General features: G+C 44.8%; 1 pseudogene; it reads right to left on the bottom strand.

The window, feature by feature from the left end:
• Positions 1-4,187: 4,187 nt before the first annotated feature.
• Positions 4,188-5,545, bottom strand: LOC150039297 (proteasomal ubiquitin receptor ADRM1 pseudogene; annotated as a pseudogene).
• Positions 5,546-6,516: the final 971 nt, after the last annotated feature.

The following is a 6,516-nucleotide window of genomic DNA, read 5'->3' as shown; positions in this document are numbered from 1 at the left end:
ATGGGGCTAAGATCCAGCAGAGGCCCCTTGTTCTCTACAAGCTGGGTTGTGATGCATTGTGACAGGAAATCAGGCCCAGGTGCTCGTACCCGTAGGTAATAGTGGTGGCATTACTTGAGGTGGCGGGGGCCGTCTGTCTGTGGATGGTTTGGGTGGCATATTTGGACAAGTAGCAAAGTGGGAGCTTGGATGATGAGAAGTAGATTGTTGGTGAAATGAAGCTTTCATTTGGGAACCCAAAACCTTAATTTCTTTTTTTTCTTGTAATTAGAAAAAGGGTTACATGATATTTGCCAGATAGAAGGTGCATTAATTCACATACATTGATACCCTTTCACATGTCTTGGTACCCATTTCCCTCCCCCCCACACCCCCCAACCGTCTTGGTTTTCCCCCCTTCCCTATCAAATTTCAAATATCCAAATACAAATAAATTCAATATATCAGATAACAAAGTGAGTTACTATACCAATATGAGATAACCAAGGGACAGCAAAGGAGATGAGAGACAACATAGCACATTAAGGACAACAATCATTCATTATATGGCTTTTGCAAAACCTTAATTTTTTAAACTTTGAGCCACATACTCTGCTTGAATTGTATGCCTTTTCTGGTCGATTTTTACTGAAGCTTATGGTACTGAAAAGTGAACTTAGTCACATGGCCTACTGTACTAGACACCTGAAAATCTACAGCTGACTTGAATTCTTTTTTCTATCATTTAGAAGATTTTTTCTTTTCTTTTTATTTTTTTTTGCCAGGCCTGGGGCTTGAACTGAGATCTGAGGATTGCAGTTTGAAATTAGTCTCTGCAAGCAAGTAAATGAGACTTGTTTTTAGTTTTTGTGCTAGTCCAGGGGCTTGAACTCATGGCCTACTCTCTGTATCTGAGCTTCTTTTGCTCAAAGCTAACACTCTACCATTTGAACCACAGCACCACTTCTGGCTTCTTTTGAATATTGTATTGGAGAGAAGAGTGGCATAGACTTTTCTGCCCTAACTGGCTTTGAACTGTGAGCCTCAGATCTCAGCATCCTGAGTAGCTAGAATGACAGGCCATGAGCCAGTAGCACCTGGCAGTCCATGAAACGCTTATCTGCAATTAAATACCAAAAAGCCAGAAGTGGAGCCAGATATGGCTCAAGGTGTGGCTAGTTCTAAAGCATTAGCCTTGAGAAGAAAATTAAAAGCTCAAGAAGGCACCTAGACCTTGAGGTCAACCCAGGACCAAGACACACACACACACACACACACACACACACACACACACACACACGTTGTTTCCTATACATTAAAACTGCAGTTCTTTAGATTCCTATGTTATAAGGCCCAGTGGCAGTCTCCCTGCCTTTTTCTTTTACTGTAACAGCCTCCAGTGTCTATTTGATGTTTATGTGAAACCAGTGGCTATAAATTAGACAGCTTAGAACAACAGAAAATAAAATAATCTCAAGTTATTAAAGATATTTATAACAAACTTTAAATACACATAAGACTGCTTAAACAATTTTCCATCTATCACTTTGGGTTTACTCTGAAAAACACCAGCTCCTGCTCAGTATTTAACTCAGGCAGATGGACTCTGAACAAAAGCTTATCCAATTTCCCTGAAACAGATGCAGTCATATCAGTTTTCCTTGACACAAAATGTGACAAGCTACTGCCTTCACTTCTCTGGGTTGTGCGGCAGGCCTGGGCACTGTCCTTGGGCTTTCTCAAGGCTACAGCTCTACCACTTGAGACACAGCACCACTTCCTGCTTTTCTGTATGTATGAGGTACTAAGGAATCGATCCCTGGTCTTCCTGCATGCTTAGGCAAGCACTCTACCAGTAGGCCAAACTCCTAGCCCTGCCTTCAGTTTTATCCATGGAGAAATAGATTCAGATGTAAGAACTGGACTAAAATAGGTCCTTCCAAAAATGGGAGGTAAATGAAGGAAATGAGAGAGAGAGAGAGAGAGAGAGAGAGAGAGAGAGAGAGAGAGAGAGAGAGAGAGAGAGAGAGAGAGAGGGGGGGGGGAGAAATGCTCTTCCTCCAGGGACCAGTGCTAGAAGGTTCTGGGACGTATCTCAGAGTTGATCCATTAGAGGAGTAAGGAAGCTGGGATATTTTATGCACTAGCTCATATTCATTATTATTTAAGGGCTGTCCTGGAGCATTAATGCCTAAGGGACTTCCAGATTGCCCATTACATAGGCTGAGCATGCTACTATAGGTAAAAAAAATGTCCACAGGCAAAAAGGGACAGTAATTTGCAGAAAGAAGCCATCTATGCATAGGGAAATGACATGATGAAGACATGTGGAGGGATGGCAACCGTGTTGATTCACAAATGACTCAATTAGAGCATTCCTGTAAGAGGGTGCAAGAGCAGTGACTCTCCATGCAAGGGTCATGTGTGGAGTGAAGCACTAGTTACTCAGTTAAGTTAAAATCAGCTGAATTGAGGCATTATAATGATTGTATTACTAGGTACCTGGGAGGTGGACTTTGGGAGAATGGTAGCTTGCAGCTATTCTGAGTATGTAGGTTTATGAGACCTCTTATTTAATACATAGCTGACTATGGAGACTTCTGCCTATCATCTTAGCACACGAGGCTAAGATGGAGAGATTTGTGATTCTAGGACACTCTAGCCACAAAAATTCCCTAAAATCTACAGAAAGGTCAGGTAGGCCACTGGCCTGAGATTCTTATCCCAGTTACAATGGAAAAACTAAAACAGGTAGTCATGGTCTGACCCAGATTTAAAAAAAAAAATGACTAGTGAAACAAATGCCTGGGGAAGTGGCTCAGTAATAGAAAGCATGCCTGGTAGGCAATTAAACTTGAAGTTCAAAGTCTAGTACAGCCAACTTATTTATATATACATGTATGTGTGTGTACATATGTGGTGTACATATGTGGTGTACGTATGTATTGAAAGACAATCTACCACTCAGTTGCACCTTGCTTTAAAAACTGGGCCAGGAGCATGGCCTTGTGGTAGAGTGCATGCCTAGCATGTACGAATCTCTGGGTTTGATTCCTCACTACCACATGCATAGAAAAGACCAAAGTGGTACTATGATTCAAGTGGTAGAGTGCTGGCCTTGAGGAAAGCCCAAGGACAGCACCCAGGCCCTGAATTTAAGCCCCAACACTCACACAAAGATAAATCAATAAATGACTTCACAAAGCACTATAGCCTTAAGTCCTTTTTTACATTGTTTACTACGTATCTATGAACCACTTATGGCCAAGTTAATGATGAAAAGACTTCTTTTTCTCAGTGGAAATATTGTATTGGTTCTTCACATTCATTAAGCATCTTCCTGGTCATGTTCAGTGAACAAAAAATGAAAGAAGAATGTGGTATGCCTGATGATCACAGATTAAACGACACAGTAAAGGGGCCAAGAGTTTGGCCTAGTGGTAGAGTGCTTGCCTAGCATGCACGAAGACCTCAGTACCACATACGTAGAAAAAGGCCAGAATTGGTGCTGAGGCTCATGTGGTAGAGCCCTAGCCTTGAGAAAGTCCAAGGACAATGATCAGGTCATGAGTTCAATCCCTGGACTGGCCAAAAAAAGAAAAAAAAAAGACACAGCCTGGTGCTGGTGTCTCATGCCTGTAACACCAGCTAGTCCACTCTGAGTATTCGGTTTACAGCCATCCCAGGCAGGAAAGTTCAGGGGACTCTGACCTCCAATCAAATACTCAGAAAAGGCCAAAAATGGCACTGTGGCTCAAGTGGTAGACTAGGAGCCTTGAGCAAAGGAAGCCCAGGGACGGTACCCAGACCTTGAATTCAAGACCCATGACTGATGAGAAAATAAGCAATAAATAAATAAATGACACAGTAAAAAAAACAAATACACGTGATTCTGTGTTTATTTTTCATTAAAACATCAAGCAGAAATGAAAGAGATTGCTAATCATTACCTAAAGCATTTTACAAGGTAGGATTTTTAATACATTCCTATAAGGTTAATGAAAGGAATTCTAAAATCTAATAAAAGTTGGTACTCTTGGAGTTTATTAACTAGATCATTCAACCTGGTATCATATAAAGTCTCTCTTTTACTTTAACATAGGAGGTTATTAGCATTATATCATTTCTCTTGTCCACATCCTGATTTTTGCTAGTTCTATTTCTATTCAGTTAAGATATAACAATTTACATTCTTGTATTTGTCCTAATTTTATTTCTTTTTTTTCAGGTAAAAGAAAGGACTTTTATTGGTGAGTTGGAACAGGAAAAGGTATGCAATACATCACAAATGCCACTACAAGAGTCACGTGACTAAGAATTCAAATTCCTTAAAAGACAGTAAATAACTTAATCTAGACTCATGTCTTCCTCTTCATCTTTCTTGTCTTTTGCGTCGCCCTCCTTCTGCTCAGATTTGGCATTGTTCTGCATAGCTTTGGCAAATGCTTCCACATAGCCCTTGTTGGCGGCCTTCAAGGCCTCCGCGGGCAGGCCAAACTGGCCCATGAGGGGGCCCAGCTGCCCCGAGGCCAAGGCTGCACTGAACGTTCCCAGGGCCTGCTGGAACTCGGGCGAGGTCAGGTGTTCTGGATCTCGTCCGTGGTCTGGGGCAGCGACTCACCCGAGGATAAGTAGGGCAGGAGGCGCTTCTGGACATCGGCGTTGGCCAGAATGGGGGCCATGATCTCTGGGGTCAGCACGCTGGCCAGGTCCACTTGCTGGCCGCCAGCTGGCCCCCCTGGCACGTTCGTGGTAGCCAAAATGCTCTGCAGGTCGCTCAGCTGGATGGGCTGGGTCGGACTGGCTGCCTTACCCGTTCCATTACTTGAACTGGGCGCGGGGCTCCGGCGGGTGGCCGAGGCGGCGGCTGGGGCAGAAGGGGCTGGGGGGGCACAGGCAGAGGAGGTGGTGGAGGATGGGGTGACAGCTGCCGACTGGCTCCGGAGCTGGAGGAAGAACTGCTCGCTGGAGGCCCGCCGCTACCTACAAGACTGGCCAGGCCCGGCCCTGTGAGGGCCCTGAGCCCACCCAGTCCTCCAAGGCTAGCCGGTCGGATGCGCTGCAGGAGTTGGCGGTGACTCATGTTTCCAGCAGGCTCTGCAGGCCACCCTCACCACCCAGGGCCGAGAGCTCGTGGCCACCGCTCCCGCTGGCCCCCAGTGCCCCAGGATCGGGGGTTATTCAGATACTCATTGACTTTCCAGCAGTGCTCCTCGTCCTGGTCAGTCTTGGGCTCCTGCATCCAGAAGAAGAGCCTTTTGGACCCAACTTTGATCCTGAGCACGTAGACCCTCCCACTGGGGCACTGGGCCACCCACTTGAACTCGCAGTCGTCAGGGAAGATGATCAGGTCGTCCTCCACGGTCCCCGGCGTCCTGTCCTTCCAGCAGAAGTGGAGGAGTGAGTCGTCTGTCTGCTCGATGGACAGGAGCCCTGTCCGCTTGTCCGGGGTCACCGTGGTCCCCTTCAGGGTCATCTTCCCTGCCCAGAACTCCACGAGGTACTTGCTGGAGGACCCGCGAGAGCCTGGCACCTGGCTCGGGAACAGAGTGCCCGACGTTGTCATCCTGGTTGCGCCTACGCTTGACCGAGAAGCACGGTCCGGGCTCGCTCTTCCCCGTCCTAATTTTCAGAATTACATGATTAAATCCACATGCTCATTCCAGAATGGCATATTGATTGACATTCATCCCAACATGCAACTCAGCCCAGAAGTTTACTCTCAAGTTATTGTATATGTTGAGGGAGGCTAAAAGTAAATCCAATAATACACAATGAAATATAAAATTACCAGACTGCCATTGCATAAAACTTTGAGCAAAAGGGAATGAAGTTGAAAAGTGTTACAAGAAACCAAACCACTCTGACAAGTCCATTGTCTCATATGAGAGGGAAAAAAAATCCTTTGCTAGAGAATTATCTTCACCAATGATCTAAAGTTTTTCTCTTTTAATATGTACCTTGATGAGAGGGGAGTGGGAAACAGGGACAAAAACATAAGAAGGAGTATCAATGTGTGAGAAGAAATGCACCCACGACCTGACGAATGAAACTGTAACCCCTCTATACATTACCCCAACAATAAATGTTTTTAAAATGTACCTTGATGATTAAAAATTAGATGCCCATTCTCAAGTTAAGAAAATAAACCAGGATAAGAGGATATGAAAAAAAAAGTTACTAGGAAGGGGCCGGAGTGTGGCCTAGTGGTAGAGTGCTTGCCTAGAATGCAGGAAGACACAGGTTCAATTCCTTGCTACCACATACATAGAATAAAGCCAGAAGTGGTGCTGAGGCTCAAGTGGCTCGAGCCTTGAGAAAGTCCAAGGACAGTGCTTAGACCCAGAGCACTGGCCAAAAAAAACAAAAATAAAAAAGTTACTAGGAAGCATACTCGGAGTGTCACAGTGGACACACTAATCAGATCAGGGTGATAGGAAGAAGGGTAAAAGAAAGCATCCCCAATAAACTTAAAGCCAGACTCTGCAGTTCAAGTGTAACTTGAAAAAGGAGCCAGACTTCTTAGACAGAGAAACA

The sequence above is a fragment of the Megascapheus bottae genome, unplaced genomic scaffold (assembly GCF_031878675.1).
Source record: "Megascapheus bottae isolate mThoBot1 unplaced genomic scaffold, mThoBot2.hap1 HAP1_SCAFFOLD_40, whole genome shotgun sequence".
Lineage (NCBI taxonomy): Eukaryota > Metazoa > Chordata > Mammalia > Rodentia > Geomyidae > Megascapheus > Megascapheus bottae.
The sequence above is the reverse complement of the archived record's forward strand: the minus strand, read 5'-3'. Positions and strand labels throughout refer to the sequence as shown.